Source organism: Centruroides sculpturatus, unplaced genomic scaffold (genome assembly GCF_000671375.1).
Source record: "Centruroides sculpturatus isolate CEXI.00-Female unplaced genomic scaffold, Cexi_2.0 scaffold1060, whole genome shotgun sequence".
Classification (NCBI taxonomy): Eukaryota; Metazoa; Arthropoda; class Arachnida; order Scorpiones; family Buthidae; genus Centruroides; species Centruroides sculpturatus.
The window spans coordinates 227,833-247,440 of record NW_019385223.1 but is presented as its reverse complement, the minus strand read 5'-3'; the positions used below and the strand labels follow the sequence as shown (position 1 = coordinate 247,440).

Below are 19,608 nucleotides of genomic sequence, written 5' to 3'. Positions count from 1 at the left end.
TATTCCTAAATAGCAGAAGATGAAGTTATAGAAAACCCGGTAGAAAAATTTAGATGTTATTTTTTTAACACTGTAATTGATATTGTTATTGTACAAATAGAAGATAGATTTAAAAGTATACCAAATATTATTTCTGATTTCAAATTAATCATCGATATAAAAACCTTAGAAAAACATGAATTAGAAAAATGTTCCAAAAACTTTGTAACGTTTTATAACAAAGATGTAGATGAAAACCTAATCCAGGAAATTGGTTTGCTACGGGATTTGATTTTGAATGAAAGGGATGTAAATAACGCACAAAACATATTGCAATACATACTAAATAATAATTATAATGAGTTATTTCTAAATGTATTAACTGTGTTAAAACGTTTCTTTACGTTGCCAGTTACTGTAGCAAGAGCTGAGCTCTCTTTCAGCAAATTATTAATAAAGAATTATCTTCGGGTCAGCGTGTGTGCAGAACGCTTAAATGCACTTGCTACATTAAGCATCGAAAAAAAAATTTGCAAAAAATTGTAATTTTTCTGTAGTAGTTAATGTATTAGCAAAAACAAAATCACGCTTTAAATAAGCATGCATTAGTAATATATGTTCGTGTTTGTAATTTTTTTACTTTACAAAAAATTTTGGGCCCAAATAGTTTCTTGCACCCTGAACCCTTTATAGAGAAGGCCGGCCCTGCACCCCCTTGCGCATTCTCTTACAATCCCTCGACATTTGTACTGATTTTGTCAAACGTTTCTTCTAGACCTTTCAAGTTCTTCATTTTTCATTTTAAATAAAGTTTATTTACATCCTTATTAAGATACATGCTGCACATGCAGAACTTAAAATATAACATGATATCACGTACAAAAAGAATATGAGTAAGACGAGACTATCCATAATACCGTGTGGGATAAATATATACATTATTTACAAAGGTGGTATTATGGAAATAGACACACATATATAACAAGGAAAGCAGGGTACATAGGCAGACCACTGATACACATCGAAGTAGCTACACAACAAGTTAAACATACAGAAATAGCCATATTACATAATGATGCTCCACTTCTGTGCGTATAGGAGATACAGTATACATACAGTCTAGAAACAGCGACAATAATGAACATAGGTTTATTACATGGTACTTGGCCAAGACGAGTGCTGACAAGAGTGAGAGAGCAAGCACCTGGAGGTGACGTACAGTACGTTGCGGTTTTGTACATATGACTGACAGCTTACGACCATTGGTCGTTTAACATAACCGTATTGTTAATGATTTTCCATATTACGTTTTGGGTTCCATGATACAGTATATCAAAGTTCTTTTTTGTCAGGTTGTCGAGGTCAAACTGTATTTTTCTGTTTGCCTCCTCCCTAATTTTGTTCATATATAGTGTTTTGTTCCATTTTCTGTTGTTTGATCCGATGCATGTTGCGTTATAGATTGTCGGCAACAAGCATAAACTTTTCCATTGTTGATCTTCGGCTTTTGTTAATAATTCTGCACGTTTATTACTGGTGTTTTATTACAACTCTGAACTGTATATTTACAAATCGACTTCTCGAATTTTGAAACATTTATTTCTGGCCTGTCTGGAACGTTTTTCTCCTACGAATTTCTTAAAAGTGTATCGTTTCTTCCATAAATCGTTTTAGATTTCTTATTCCCGATATTACATTTCGTCGTTATCTCGCCCCACAGTAACGAATATCGGCATTCAAATTTCTATTAAGATTTAAAAAGTCATTTTCAATTTAAAAATGTTTTTATTTCAACAAAATTTCTTGTATCCCTAAACACTGGTGCCGCTTTCTTCTTTGCTCTTCTTTTACTTATCGTATTTGCGTGTCGACGAAATGCCGGGTGTCATCGGGCTAAGATTTGAAAAGATTGTAAACCTATAAATTTTCCTTGTTGCCGTCTGTCCGGCTGTCTTACATTAATCTCGAGAAAGAACTTAGATAGACGAAACACTAGATTATATTTGAAAACCTTAGGAACAGGAAGCCCCGATTAACCGAATTTAACCTCGAACGGATCACCGGTACTCTATGCGCACTTAATGTTCTGTTAATTAATTAACTTTTTTGCCGTGTTATTGTGTGTAATAGATTTCTGCATACAGTAAAGACGTGAATTCCGATAAAATTACCGGCTACTCTCTGGAAGTTTCCGGTGGCATAAAATCGTTAAGCCGTCAACAACTGTAATGCCAAATCTCTTCTATCTACATGCTTCATTCCGTCGCCAATACGATATAAAATACGAATAAATCCGGTTTAAGAAAATCTATATTGAATTCGAAATTCGTCTTCGGAATAATTTCTAAAGTATTAGCGAGGTTGAGGCCGAAAAAGTGTATGTCGGACGTTCAGCGCCGCTTTCCTGTAAGCCTAGAAGTTTGACAATGGTGTTTAGAATGTCGAGAATGATTCCACTGACTATCCAAACACCATTGTCAAACTTCTAGGCTCCGACGTACACGTTTAAAACTTCGGCCTCAACCTCGCTATTATTCCGATCTCGTATTACTCTCTCTCTCTTCGTAATTGTCGAGATGAATAATTTTCTTGATTCGTCCAGTTTACAGTATTTATTAAATGAACAATATCCATTATAACGGAAACTCTGCCATTAACAATTGAATATGGCGACTTCTACTCAAGTAAAACGGCGTGTAAACATGCTATCAGGGTTGTCTAGAAAGTATGTCAAATAAAATGTTTCTAATCGTTGTCTAAACTGTGGCTAGCGAAAACCGCCGTCTCTGCAATGAAATTTTTCTAAACCGCGGTCTACCCTATCTCTAAATCGCCATCGGCATATACACATTGTCTCTGCAATCAGCTGTTTCTGTTTGGTCCTGTTCTGCCTCTTCGTCCTAGACGGGGACTTCCACTGCCCTGTGGAAGTCAGAACGGGGAAGAATCGAAGGAGAGATCCGCCCATTGGTGTCTGTGGTTTTGTTGCTGAGGGCGGTTGCCGTTTCCTTGGCGATGATCCTCTTCGATTTTCCCTTCTTCACCGGATGCTCTTACCGGAATTGACACTTTTCACTTGGACTCGACACCTTTTCTTGGACGTGACCTGTCTTATCCGGACATGACCTACGGACTTGTCTTACATTCGGCCGACCTGTCTTTTCAAACAGCTGTTATGAGGATTGAGCTTCGGTTAGGATAGGTTAGGTTAGGCTAGGCTAGTTCAGGTCCTTCGCTCTTCTCATAACATTTTGTTCAGGAAGAAAGACTGTCTGATAAAGGTAATAATGTTTACCTCAAGTAAGAAATGAACTTCTCGCTTTCTCACTGTCTTCGTGTTTCGTAGGAACATTTGGGAGGAAGAAGAATCTTTCTCCCCAACTTTACCACGAAAAGGACGAAGCGACCGTTTATCATACAAGCGAATATTTCCCGAAATCTCCGATGGTAAGAACTCTTTCGTTTTCTTTTTCTACACATCTTATTCTCGTATTGTAATTTACTGTTTTTCTGTTTTTAGACATGCCGAAAGATGTTCTTCAATTACACACACGCACAAGAACACATCACTGTACACGAAGATATACACCGTTTAACCTTTACTCGAAATCTCGCACTCACGCACCTACATGTAAAACACCTCTTTCTCTGTAATTAGACACAATGAAACAACCCGAACACTCGTCTCCCACAAATCCAACCCGTGAGTCCTCGTCCTGGGAAGTGTAAACGCCAATTTTAAAGATTAAAACACTTTGAATTGGCGGCCGAAGGGGCTCTGATAATCACAACTTGCATGGATTAAATGGAATTTCACACATTAGCAACAATAATCTCGCTCGTATTTTAGTATTGTTAACTCTTACCTAAGATCATTATAGATTTTCGTGCTCATCGTATATTTAATCACACTTGCAATATGGCAGCTGGTGATTTTTTTTGTTATGTTTATGGAGGGCTGTTTTAATCTTACTCATCCTCGGTTTCTGAAGATCCATAATGTGGGCTGCCAGATTGTATGAGACGGCACTTGACACATCAGGTAAGATCGCCCTGGGTTTTTCAACAGCCCGAATTCGATCTCAGAGCGGTAGACTTAAGTCTTAACCGCTCAAATATCCGACCGTCACCTTGTTATACTAGGTCTTGAAAGTATAACAAGTAGCGACACTTCCGTATAAACAGTTCGTTATTGTACAGTACACTAGACACTTGCACATAAATTGTTTTTAGTTGGTCTGCAATGTGTATTATTTCGGTGAGAAATTGATATTCGATGTACACCATTTTGTTCACGACGCGTTTTAGGAACTTAATTAAGTGTGTCGTATATTGAGGACGTTCTGTATTTAATAACAACAGATAAAATTTGATCCAATAATCTAGTGTCTTATATCATAGTGACTGTCCGGCAAGTCAAAACGTCACTGACTGACTACATATACAGGAATCAGAGTTGCCAATTTTCGAGAGTCAATTTCTTCGCCCCCAAATACCTATAGTATTATATCTCGTTGGTTCGAAGGAAAATTGTTTTCTTAGGTAGTGTGCAATAAATAATATCTATCATGTCTTTAATTATGCATAATTAACAGAGATCGAGATTAAAACAGTTGACTTTATTTCGCCTATTTAACAATGCAATTCTCCAATCCCTATTCAGGCTCACGGCTTCAGTGTTTAAAGTTGTTGTTGTCTACAACGTAACGAACAAAAGGATAGTTTGTCTTACTATACTTTTGTTATTTACAATGATGAATATAGTGTGCAATCTGTACACATCTTAATGGTGTAGTTTCTACATATCAGTCTAACACTTATTGGCATATTTTCTTTGTCTATTTTTGATGGGCAAATGCAACGCTTTTTTCCATTTCCCACAATTATTAACTCCTTATTACCTCCTTTTTATTATCTCTTAGAAGGATTTTAACTTCAATATTGTGACACCGTCACAATGCCGGATTGCAATTTTTAATCACATTTCTAAATCAGTTAATTTAAAACGTGTGCTCATCACCTCAAATTAGTTGTGGCTTGCCCCTGTACATCACACTTCTCCTTTAACAATGGTCATCTATTAACAAATGAATAAGTATCGTTTTATAGTAAAGATTTCAACGATTTATTCCCTATTCAATTCACTTTTTTTAAAGCTACATTATTTGGCAATATAAAAAAATGTATATACCACAAGAAAAATTAATTTTAAGTAAATTTCAAGCTAGAGCGGCCAATAGAGCGGCCAAGCCCATTATTGTGGGCCTGGCCTGCTATATTAATATGGGCCATGCCCAACGTAATTGACTTGCTAAAAAGGTTTTATTACTTATTAGTGCCTACAGGGCAGAAAAGTTTTAAAAAATATGCAACATTTGTGACAAAACAGATCTTCAACGATTCAACCTCGCGCTGTAGTGTTGTAATAAATTCTTATATTTTTATTCTTTTATCGCGTGCAGAACGAATTTGATTACTCTTGCATGACGGCTTTAAGGTGAGTTGATTGTTTTGCAAGTTCGTACTTCTGCTTTATATAGTTTCCTTTATACGTCATAATAGCGCAATACGCATTGTGGAATTTTCCTGTTAAAGCAAGTTTCGAAATCAATTATTTTTTCAAGATAAGCTGAATAATTTTTAATGTAGCAAGCTATAATTTCTTTTTATTTTTATAATTTCCCATTATATTCTAAAAGTATGTAATTTGGGTGTTAAAATCCTTAATTTTGACATTAATTTTTTTCAGTTTTCCTAGATGGCGCTGACCGAGTGCGACTACTAATCTATGTACTCTAGCGACTACTTTAAATTATTGAAACGTAATCATTAATATATTCGATATTTTTCGAATTTTTAATAAATTATTAATTATTATTATTATTTACAGAAAATTATTAAAACAAATACGAGTAATGAATTAGAATTTCATTTTTTTAAAATAATAAAATTTAAAAAAAAATAATAATAATGATGATGGAAAAAATTACAAGTTAACATTTCCACCGGTAGGGTACGCCATGTGTAGAATTGATGATGTTTTACGTTAAAGCTGGTATGGTTTATTTTCCATTAAAAAACAGCATATGGATTTAACGTTGTAAACAATAAGAATTGCTGTAATTTATTAATTTTGTGTCATGTGTATCGTTTAACGTTTAAGTTATTGAAAATATAACATGTTGAGAGTTCTGCATGTGTTGATTTGGTAAGTGTAAAGGTTAAAGAACTTTTATCTTGACAAATTATATCTTAAGTGTTGGTGTTTCTTAATTTAGTTCCCATGTCTTGATATATTTTCGCCCATTTGATACAACTGTAGTTAAATTAGCCATTTAAGAAGAATATCCTGTTTAGTTTATTCTTTTTAAAACAATTTATTGAATATTTTTTTTTCTTTTCTACAGGATTTAATCAGAGTTTTATTCACAGAAACTTTATACTCAATGTTAAATGGACCATTAATTTCACAACTGTAACTAAAGTGTTTCATCTGTTGCTTGTATGCATACAGTAAATTCAATATGGTGTAATAAGGAACCATATTTAAATGGTTTTCTTAGAAAAATAAGTAAATAAACATGAATTTTTATTATTAATGAATGAAAAGAAATGTTCCTCCAGTCATAATTTCATACAAGATAAGTTTGTTAGTTAAACGTAACAAATTTAATTAAATTGTAAAAAAAGTGTATATTATTCTTGTCCCAACATACACGCAATTGATTATAAGAAGCGAGTGTTATGATGATAATTAGAAAATAGAGAGTAGAAAGTAAGATATTGATTTTTTTATTTTTTTTTTTTCGAGTATTTGAAATCAATGCCTCGTAGCAATTAGTATTGATTTGTTAAGGAAGATGATAAATTAAGTATGATGGGACTAAAAGTTTAAATCTGCATGTGCGATTAATGGATTTTGAAATAAGTACGAATAAAAAAAACACAGCTGCAAGATATGTTGATGTAATTTGTATCTGTTTTGTGATAGAAGACAAATGTTAACTTACACTTTGGATTTGTCCTTTCACTTAAAATTTGTTTGCTGACAGTTTATTTATGTTTATATATTTTAAAATACTTTTTATAATTTGGAAAAGTACATTATATATATGAAAGTTACATGGAATTCCTTTAAAGATAAATTGTAACTATATGGAAAGACAGTAGATTGTTTATTAAAGATTGAAATACCATATCTGGATGATTTCAGACAGATCATGTTACATTTAACTAAATATGGACTTTTCTAATGTTTTCTAATGTTTAATGACTATAAAAAAGTAGTAGCCAAAGTTGAATGGTTGACATTTTAACTTACGTTAGATAAAGTTTTTATGTTACATTGTTTTTTATATTGAAAAAATTAATTTTTTTCTTATTTTTAAAATTAAACAATATTTTGTTTTAATGAAGATGAACTGGTCACAGTAATTTCAACAGTGGATGAAGTTAAAAGAGCTCTGGTTATTGGGCCATTTTCAGGTGTGGACAGTCAAAAGTTGAATGCAATGATGAGACATTGCCAGGCTTGCAATGGATTACTTATCCCTGCCATTTACCAACATATGTATATACAGCAGAGACAAGGAATTCCTTTTCCTGCAACATCTCCTTATTCTTTCACATCAACTGCCACCATTATAGCCCATCTCACCTGCTTGTTTACTCTATTTGAATGTATCCCTCTATCCTTTCTTCCAGCGCTAGCATTTAACTTTTGATTGTCCACACCTGAGATTAACCACATCAAAAACATTAGTGCTCTTTTAGCTTTACCTACTGTTAAAGATACATTAATTAATATAGCTATTTGTTTTAATTTGTTTCTACATAAAATTAAGATTTATAACATGCTCTCATTTATAAATCATAAATTGTACAGAAATAGAATAGATTTTTAGAAAATAAAATGATATTGGGTTTTTAGGAATGTATTTAATAGATTTAAATATAGAGAATGACTTATTTTTATAAAACTATAAGCGAATTAGAAAAATTAAGTAAATTTTAACATTTTTTTATATAATAATTTTTCAAATTTATAGTTATGAACAGTTTAGTGATGGCCAACTGGCTGCCTGTGGGCCAATATGTTATTTCTTATGGCTCAAACAGTATTTCTCCAGTAATCTGTATTTTCATTGTTACAAATAGCCAGCACAATGTCCCATAGAAGTAATCAATTAATGACTAATGAGGATAGTCCAATGCTTGTAGTGATCCATGAATTTGTGAGTTATCCAAAATGGGTACAAGACCTGACATAATTTATATTGATGACAATATGAGTTTAGTTACATGTGCACTCTATTAATCTTTATATATTGTTTTACTATTGAGAAATTTGAATACTTGGTTCTATTTTTTTAAAATGGAAATTGCACCAAGGTTCTTTTTTATTTTTTATTCAAATTTTAGGAATTTTTAACTGGTTTACAATACATGGTGATGTTTGATTTTATGTACTACATCAACAATACATTGACAATCTTTATAGAAAACTTATATCAGCCAACAGATGTGGGGTGCTAGCTAGAAACACATTTTGGCATTTGGAACAATTGGTTTATACACTGTAAAGTACATCAGAAAATAAAGTGGATGTGAAAAAGTCCAGTGTCTAATATCAACACTTCATGATGTCTCAAAATATAATTTAAAGAAGAACACAGTTGCAATACAGAAAGGGTATTTGCAAGTTAAGCAGTTACTGTGTTAGACTCGTAAAAGGAAATGTAAAGAAATGACACTCTAATGATTTCTAAATCTGTAGCACCTCTCATGTAATAAAGAGAAACAAGTTGTTTGGAACTCTTTAGTAGGAATATAATGCAGATGGTGTGTTGAGTGGATAGATTTTGTATGATAGGACAAAGTATTCTTATGGACACATGCCTCCAATGTTCCCATTGGGTCAATTGCAGAACACCATACAAATTCATGGGAATGAAATAACTTGATAGCAAAGTTAAGTGAAAAAAAAAATTGATTAATGTAATGCTATTGTCACATAGTGTGTTATTTTGATAAAAATATAAATAAATCATTATATGTTAATATCCATTACAAAATTGAATATTTATCATTATAATGCAAATCAGAGATGAAAACCAATTTGACATCATTTGTGAAAACAGCTTTGTCATAATATGACAATGAATGACATGGGATGGAGTTAAAAACATGGGGTGTAGCAAGACATCATTTATGAATGGTTCATAAAAAGCTCACAAATTAAGCTTTAAGTCAAAAAACTGCCCAAATTTTTTTAGGGTTTTTCTCCTGTGAAATTTGGCCAAATGTTTCTGAAACACACTTATAATCAGTAAATGAATATTTTAAAGATGTTGCCTCGAAGTAAGAGAACTAATTATATTAGAAGAAAATAAATAAAAATTAAAAGAGTTTTAATAGTTTATCAGTACAGCTAGGTATCCCTCATACAACACAATTTTGCTCTATCATGGTTTGAGAATTGGAGAAATTCCCTGTACGAAACATCATAATTTTTAATAGTTTTTATTCAAGCAAGCTTGCATATTGTCTCATATTTGCCCATGGATTTTGAGTATTAAATTTACAAACTTGTTTTGTGCATTTTTTCCACTTCCTTTAATGAGAACTGATTATACAATTTTTCTTCTTCCTTGTCCTAGCTTCCTATTCAAGCTTCCCTATAAACCAGGTGTCGTTGTTGTTAGTCGTAGTGCTGTAAATGAATCGAAAGACTGTCACTGTATTTTGTTTCTATAGATTAAATTAAAAGTTACTACTTGAAAAGATTAAATTTTTAAAGATCTCTAAGGCAAACATAAGAAAATTAAAGTATTAGATTTTATCAAAAAAGAAGAGAAGAATCAAGATGTTGCCAATACTTCATCTTATGGTCAACAGGAAAGATCAGAAGATGACAATATTTTGCCAAAAAGAAAATGCTTATGTTTTATGGTGTTTATCAATGAAGAAAAGATTGATATTAATGTGCAATACTTTTGATTGTGATTATTATTTAATTATTGATCGCTTTAATAAACATATTTCTCTTAATTGTGAAAAAGAATAGTATACTTTTGGAACCTAATCCTATGTGTTTTAATAGTCCTTTGTTTCTTGTAGCATAGATTTGCATAACATGACACTTTTTCGGAACCTAACTACTGTGTTATAAAGGAGATATCTGTTTTTATTGTGTGGTTTGGCCAGTTATAATACTAATATTCAAAATAAATCTAATGTATACATATACCTTAAAACAAATTAATATTAGATCATATCTATTTGTTTAACATATAGTATGACAATAGAAAAATGATCACATAAGTGACTAATCTATCAGAAAGTAGACTCAGACTGTTTTTTTAAGGAGAAAAACTTAATTAATATATGAAAAAATAAACATGAGCAATTATTTTCTTATCAATATAATGGTGAGATAAATGAATGTATTTGGAAGATAAATTAAGATTTTAAGTTAACAGTGATAGTGTTTTGTTCACAATATTTCTGTAGTTGTACTTTGGAGTGTATATTGAAATAAATAATTTGTTTATATATGAAATTATATACAATGCATATAGAATATCTTAAAATATTTACAGCTCTTCATGGTTCTATAAATGAACCTCCCTCTCTTGTTGCATTTATATTTGATATTACATTATTTAATTATATTTATTTTGATTCCCCAGAAATTTCATGTTAACTCCATTTGTTTGAAGTATTTGATGATTTTACAGTTCTTCATAAAGACATACTAGTGTTTTTACAATATAGATGTTCTTAATTACCGGATGCTCTTACCGGAATTGACACTTTTCACTTGGACTCGACACCTTTTCTTGGACGTGACCTGTCTTATCCGGACATGACCTACGGACTTGTCTTACATTCGGCCGACCTGTCTTTTCAAACAGCTGTTATGAGGATTGAGCTTCGGTTAGGATAGGTTAGGTTAGGCTAGGCTAGTTCAGGTCCTTCGCTCTTCTCATAACATTTTGTTCAGGAAGAAAGACTGTCTGATAAAGGTAATAATGTTTACCTCAAGTAAGAAATGAACTTCTCGCTTTCTCACTGTCTTCGTGTTTCGTAGGAACATTTGGGAGGAAGAAGAATCTTTCTCCCCAACTTTACCACGAAAAGGACGAAGCGACCGTTTATCATACAAGCGAATATTTCCCGAAATCTCCGATGGTAAGAACTCTTTCGTTTTCTTTTTCTACACATCTTATTCTCGTATTGTAATTTACTGTTTTTCTGTTTTTAGACATGCCGAAAGATGTTCTTCAATTACACACACGCACAAGAACACATCACTGTACACGAAGATATACACCGTTTAACCTTTACTCGAAATCTCGCACTCACGCACCTACATGTAAAACACCTCTTTCTCTGTAATTAGACACAATGAAACAACCCGAACACTCGTCTCCCACAAATCCAACCCGTGAGTCCTCGTCCTGGGAAGTGTAAACGCCAATTTTAAAGATTAAAACACTTTGAATTGGCGGCCGAAGGGGCTCTGATAATCACAACTTGCATGGATTAAATGGANTGAAATATTCATGTCCATTTTTATATATATATATATATAGATATGAAACAATCAATTCTTTTTGATGATGATTTACTTTTTGATTTATATAAATTTTTTTTAAAATGTTTTATTAATAATAAAATTAACATTTTCTTTAATTTTATCATTATTTTTTTTTAAAGATAACATAATGAAATTGTTTCCAAACCATATTTAGATGAGTCGTTCATTATTTCAAATGTCATGCAATCTTTTATCATATTTGTGTCAAGATGTAAAATACAGTGTAATTATTGCATTATGCTTGATTAAAATGATTTATTATTATAACACAAAAAATTAAAAAACCAAAAATTTTATTTAATAATAATGCATACATACAAAGAATTAAGTTTCAAATCTAGAAATTAATTAGGAATTTATTGAATCGTGACTCAAAATTTCAATAGTAATCAAAAATGTTTCTATTCAACAGCTGAATAGAAAATATTTTTAAAGTTTGCATTGTGTTGTTCTAGTTCTGATCATTTTTAATTTTTTCAAATATCGCTTCTGTAATAACATTTTCCAGGAAGTTGTTTGTTGTTATTTTAATATTGAATTTATGAAATAAAACTATTTCAATGCATTTTCATACATGTTTTCTATCATAAATACTTTCACTAATTAAAATTTTATTGTGAAATAAAATTATCTTTATTACAGATTTGATTGGGAATTCATAACCTTGAATAATAATTTAACAGCATCTTATAATACTAATGAAAATTTTAATGCCTTATGCTATAAATTAAAATTAAAGTTTTTCAAAAACTTTTGTAACTGTGATAAAAAGAAAAACTTTATATCATTATTCACATAACTTAGTTTAAATACACTAGACAGACTTATTCAATTTTATGTCACGGATTTATGCATGATATATGATTGAATGTGAGCTAATTACGCTAAGGTATAGATACTGAAGTAATTAATAAATACCAAAACTAACCACTGCCGTGTGCTATAAAAATTGCAATGGTCCAATTATTTATATTTCGTTAAGTAACAAGAATTGTTCAATTATGAAAATTGAAAGACCTTGATTAAATTGAATTAGAAAGATTATTGTTATTAAAACTGTGAAATTAATTTATTTGAATGATAACTTAAGCATGTAATTTTATTATTAATTTATGTATGTAACTAGTAGACCTTCATTTCCTTCCTCTACTAGAATTTTCCTATTAAATCAGACTTGTCCTTGCTTTTTTATTTATTTTTTTGTTTTTAATGAACACGATGCTCTAATAGCTTCAAGTAATGAGCAATTTTCCAGTCGTTAATTATTAATTTTTATTAGTAAATACAATAATTAAATTTGATAAAAATTGCCGGGACAAATAAGTTTAAACTTACAAAATTTAAGTAAAATGCATGCGCCGATGGACAAAGAAGACACTTTTACGTATTGTCTATTTTTAATACTTATTCTAAAATATTAATAAGAGTTTTATAACTGAAAGATTAAATAATAAAATGAGTAATTATTCGTTTGCAATTTTTAATCATATTTTAATTTGATGTTGATCTGATGCTTTATGAATATGATGATAAGGATGATGCATATTTAGATGAGTCGTTCATTATTTGCAATTTTTAATCATATTTTAATTTGATGTTGATCTGATGCTTTATGAATATGATGATAAGGATGATGTATGCAGTTTTTTTTTTTTTTACANTTTATAACTGAAAGATTAAATAATAAAATGAGTAATTATTCGTTTGCAATTTTTAATCATATTTTAATTTGATGTTGATCTGATGCTTTATGAATATGATGATAAGGATGATGTATGCAGTTTTTTTTTTTTTTACAATTAACAAAACCCCTTTGAGTACAAAATAGATCTCTTCTTCTCTTCTCTTGTTTTATTGTTTCATTAAAGTAAAATGTATTTTATCTTGATAAGTTATAATAATAGTTTTACTAAAATTGCTTTAAACTTTAAGACAATAAATGACTTATGTATGAATAGAAATAATATTTTTAGTATGAAGCTAAACTTAGTAATATTTGCTGAATATAATCATTAATTTTTTAACCACTTTTAACGGGTTTTTTGGACAAATAAACCAAAATGTCGTGTCTCTCGAATTCGACATTCACTCAAGTTTAAGAATTACTCAGAAGACAATTAATTCTTAGATATTTTATTTAAATGCATTTCGGATTGGAATTCTCGTCAATCCCTCTTCAAGTAGCGGTACAATCAGCGACAGATCCTACACCGTTATTTCGGACTCTTCGAAATCAGTCGGTAATTCTTGAACTCGGGTGAACGTCGGATTTGAAGAACATAACGTTCTGGTTTATTTGTCTGAAAACACTTTTTAAATGGTTATAAAAGTGAATAATATTTTAAATTTAAAGTCATAGCAGTGTGACAATGCATATAATATTTTGTAGTATGAATAATTTAATTTAAAAAGAGAAAGATAAATTTATGGATTATTGATGATGATAGCTATTTATGTTGTAAAATTGCTGAGTTAGAAAGCTGCAATTAGAAAAAAAATCAAAAATTTCAATGTATGATTAATGGAAAATATTTGAAAATTTTTTCTCTGATGATGATGATAACATTTTAAAATAATTCAAATCATCTCTCTTGAAAACACTGGAATATTTCTAGCAATTAGTATTGATATTTGAAAAGGTTTACGTTGTCATTATTTTCATGAAGATTTCAGAGAAAATACGAAAATCTGTCTTACAGATAACTTCTATTAAAAAAATAGAAAAGAAATTATTAATGTTTTAATTATTGATTTTTGAGATTATTTTTAGTTTAAGATGATTTACACTGTATTTAATGAATTTATTAATAAGCGTCTCATTTATCAATAAATATTTTATAATTTAATAAATTTGGAATTATTTCATTAACAATTATAGATGACAATTTCAGCTATTAATTCCGTTAATGGAATTTGTTGTTATAGATAGAAATGTATTTACTAAATTGTTTATTGAATTATTAAATGGTTTATTATTTTGATTAAATCGTACAGAAATCATTCTTAAGCATATATTTAATAATCCTTCTTGCTTGTAAATATTAATTTCCAAAACTTAACTTTTGTTTTAAAAATAAATATTATTTATAATTTTAGATTCATTAAATGCTAAAGAAATAATAAAAATTTAAAGTTACGTATATAAACATCAAAATACAGTAAAATTGCATATCTTGCGATTGCCAGAACTTGACAGTTAGATAATAGAATGCTTATTTAGGAGCCAATTTGAATTTTAATGAATTTTTAAGGGTTTATGATAAAAAATACATTAGGAGCCAGCTGCCTCATTGTGTACATGGCCAAATTTACAATAAGCATGCTAACCCTTTATATTAATGCCTATAAGATAGAAGAGGCAGAGAGAGGAAACAGGAAGGGGTAGAAAGGAAAAAAAAGAAAAAATTACCAGTATTTTTTGAGTCTGCCAGTGGTCGAGTGGATAAAACCACTGAAAACCGGTAGTTGATCATGGATTTGCTCTCACCAAAGAGTTTTTACATGGAGTTTTTATGGTTTCTCCATGTCTGTAACAAAAATAGGGGCCAGTTTTCCTTAGAAAGTCCTTCTAAAAGATATCCTCCCTTGGCAGATTGTCATGTGTTGCATTTTTATATATAAACTAGCTGCAAGGACCCGCTTCGCTGAGTTTTTATTTGTTCGTACATTTGTATGTAATATAGTTTTTTATATATATAAAAGACTGTTTTTCTAAGTANCATAAACCATCATCTTGTAATAAATTCATGAGATGGCAGCTTAATTAACTCTCTACCATTAGCCAAATTTCTTCATATCTTATTATTAATTAGCCTTAATATAGCCTGATAAAATTCCAGCAGATTATTTGATAGTAAAAATAAATCTATTTCTTACAGTCTAAAATCATATTGTCAGACAAATCAAACTGGCAAACTAATTTCGTAATTTGAAAAAATTGTAGTCTTATAATTCCCACCTTCGTCTGTCCAGTTGTCTATCTGTCCTTCCTTAATTAATCTCAAGAACAGTGTTAAATACATGAGATTCAAGACCAGATGTGGAAAACTTAGGGGGCAAGATACCCTGATTGATTATATATGAACTTGTGATCTAGACAGGAAGTAATATGATTTCGATTAAAAAAATTAACCTCAGAACAAAATTACATAGATGACTGGCATGACTGTTGTTATCAGAAAAAGTATGATGTAGAGGTGCAAGACTACTAATTTGAGATCAAGAGCATATATTTTAAAGTATAAGTAAATAAAAAAATTGCAGCTCGGCATTGTGACGACGTCACAATAATTTTAGCTCATAATTGTTTACAGACATACTGATAAAAATATTAAGATATAGTATTTTAATGTTTTCAAAGAATTAATCAGTAAATGAAAGCATAAATTAATGAAATGTAGAAAATAAAAATGTCTCTTAAAATAATGTGCTTTATAAATTCCATAATATAGGGCCATTTAAATTCCAAACCATATTTAGATGAGTCGTTCATTATTTCAAATGTCATGCAATCTTTTATCATATTTGTGTCAAGATGTAAAATACAGTGTAATTATTGCATTATGCTTGATTAAAATGATTTATTATTATAACACAAAAAATTAAAAAACCAAAAATTTTATTTAATAATAATGCATACATACAAAGAATTAAGTTTCAAATCTAGAAATTAATTAGGAATTTATTGAATCGTGACTCAAAATTTCAATAGTAATCAAAAATGTTTCTATTCAACAGCTGAATAGAAAATATTTTTAAAGTTTGCATTGTGTTGTTCTAGTTCTGATCATTTTTAATTTTTTCAAATATCGCTTCTGTAATAACATTTTCCAGGAAGTTGTTTGTTGTTATTTTAATATTGAATTTATGAAATAAAACTATTTCAATGCATTTTCATACATGTTTTCTATCATAAATACTTTCACTAATTAAAATTTTATTGTGAAATAAAATTATCTTTATTACAGATTTGATTGGGAATTCATAACCTTGAATAATAATTTAACAGCATCTTATAATACTAATGAAAATTTTAATGCCTTATGCTATAAATTAAAATTAAAGTTTTTCAAAAACTTTTGTAACTGTGATAAAAAGAAAAACTTTATATCATTATTCACATAACTTAGTTTAAATACACTAGACAGACTTATTCAATTTTATGTCACGGATTTATGCATGATATATGATTGAATGTGAGCTAATTACGCTAAGGTATAGATACTGAAGTAATTAATAAATACCAAAACTAACCACTGCCGTGTGCTATAAGGTTAATAACGGCTGTAATATTAATAAATTACCAAACAATTTGACACTAGATGGAGGGGTTAGGTGCCATCTCTTAGTAAATTTAATAATTATAATTTTTAATTAAATGATTTAAATAATTTAGGTCTACTGGAAGAAAAGAATCGGCCCGGAGTGGGACTCAAACCCACAATTCCCGCTTACCGTGTGGATGTGTTGCCAATTATGCTATCTATATTGCCGATAGCATACGGCAATGGTTTGCTTTGGTATTATGATGTATTGGGTTTAGCAGAGTTGTTTGTTAATAAATATTATATATCATCATATTTGTAATATAACAACATAATCATAATTATCTTACTAAATTTTGTTGTGTGTCTTTTATACTATATATATAAATTATGGTATTCTTATTTTCTCATAAAATATGTGTTAAATTCTACATACGTTTAGTTATTCCTAAAAAAAAAAACAGGATTTTAAATGAGTCAAAAAGTTCAATAATAAACTATTTGAAATTTAAATACATTCTTTCTGTCAGATTTTTTTGGTAATATCATTTTCATAATTTCTAGTTTATTATATAGCATTACGTAGTTACTATCAACAGTCATTATGTTAAATAGCTAATTATTTTTTCTCATGCAGATTTTGAAATTAAACTATTGTGTAAAAGTTTTCATTATCAGTTAAAAAATCACAGTTAAAATAATGATATTTTATAGCATAAAAACTTCTAGATTTTATATATTGTTAATCAAGATTATTTATTATACAGGATAATTGTTTGTCATCAAGTCTAGATTGTTGGCGTATTGTTTTTTTTTTTATATATATATATATATTTGTTCATTTGTAATGATAGTTTTGTAGATATTTTAAACAGAAAATTTCTAAAAATTGTTTAATTTATATGAAAAAAACCATTCGTTTATTTAAAATTTTTATTGTTTCAGTAACAGAATAAAATTTTATTATTCATTCCATGAATTTCTTTGAAAATGATTCATTTTTTTCAGATATTATTTGATATAAGCAAATTATTTTATATTTGTAAAACGTTTTCTTTCACTAAAGTAAATTTTGTGAAAGAAATTCTTATAATGGAATATTAATTGTTGTGTTTTTTTATTCCTTAAGTATACAAGTAAAGTCCGAAGACTATCCTCATAATTAATTAATACTCATATAATTAATTTGTTTGGTAAAATAGTCTGAATTTTTTTTTATTCTTATAACATAGCTTTAAAAACTAATATTTTTATTATTATTATTAATACATTTTGAGAATAAAACATGATCAAAAATGTTTACTTTTAAATTAATTTACTCTAAGTATTTAAATTTATTTTATAGTAAAACGTTTTTATTTAATTTAGAATGAATACTGTACAGTATGTGTATATAATAAAATTTTAATTAATTCCAAACTAGGATGGCACTTTCTGCCGCTTGCAAAATTAATTCCATTACTTTGCTATTTTTTCCAATTCTGTAAAGGAAATATAGAAAGAATCTTGTTAGAAAACAGTAATGTACAATATGTAGTTTCTCTATTAGTTACACATATTTAACAAAATAAAATATTACCTGAAAATTCTTGAAATTAATATTAATGGAGCATATTTATTTAATAGCAAAGCTAATATTTATTTTTAAAAAAATCATTTATACTGAGTTTAAACAGAAATATGTCCTAACGTCACAATCTTTATTATTTCATCTACAAAATCTAGTTTATTTAACCTTTCATTTGTATATATAACTTTACTTTTTTTTCTAAAGTTAAAAAACATTTGAGAGCATTTGGAGAATTTGGAATTTTCTAAAAAGGAAAGATACAACACCTGACGAGGGCTCTTAAGTAGAGCCGAAAAGCGTTTTCTGACGATTATAAATAAAATTTCCAGCATAAAGATGAAAGTTTTCATACTATGAAAGATTTATTTTGAATAGAGCACTGTGAAGAGTAGTTTGAATTTACATTAAACTAAACTAAAATATTACACCAGCAATGATTTGTTTCCGTTTCCAAGGAGTAATTACAATACGGCTGCATTAATCATAATGAATTTTGTTGTAACACGGACTCTAGTAGCTCATTGAAAATAAACAACTTTTTTGTAATTTGACACACTGAAATGCTTGCCACTATTATAAGATACTTATAAAGTTCACATAAAGCTGATTTTTACTATCGTATATCTAATTTTTACATTAATACAATATTAATATTCCGCAACATACATTTATGTAATAGAATCGTCGTCATTCATTTTCTGAGAAAATCTAAAAATATATTTTCTAGAAAATATATATTTTGAGGCTGTAATTTTATACTTAACATTATATTATGATTGTTAATTTTCCTTTTTTCTCACCTGGTATATAACTTAAATGGAATAAAACAAAATTATAACGAGAGCTCGATAAAAACTGTTTATTATCATATTACAATAAAAACTTTTTCCTATATTAAAAATTATTTACGGCTATATTACATATCCCTGTTTATAAATAAGGATAATGATATCAATACGATAATACATTAGAGAATATTATATATCAAGTTTTTGAAATTATTATGTAAGATATTACATCAGCACAATTGTAAAAACAGATGTACGTGTACTTTATTAGTTGTGTTTTGTTATAAAAATTCTTTCGTCTGTTAAAAATATCATTCACACTCAAAAGAATATTATATAGAACTTCATTATTATTCTATAGTATAGTAAATTTTGGCATGCCTTTATAAGTGTATTGGTAGAAAT

General features: G+C 29.1%; 1 protein-coding gene across 3 annotated transcripts in view; it reads left to right on the top strand.

The window, feature by feature from the left end:
* The first annotated feature begins 5,988 nt into the window (after positions 1 to 5,988).
* The window catches only part of LOC111636359 (rab-like protein 6), a 45,580-nt gene continuing 31,960 nt past the window's right edge, over positions 5,989 to 19,608 (top strand). For all 3 annotated transcript variants that reach the window (XM_023381591.1, XM_023381590.1, XM_023381592.1), the window contains exon 1: positions 5,989 to 6,187. The gene's annotated coding sequence lies outside the window, so the exon portion shown is untranslated. The remainder of the gene's footprint in view (positions 6,188 to 19,608) is intronic.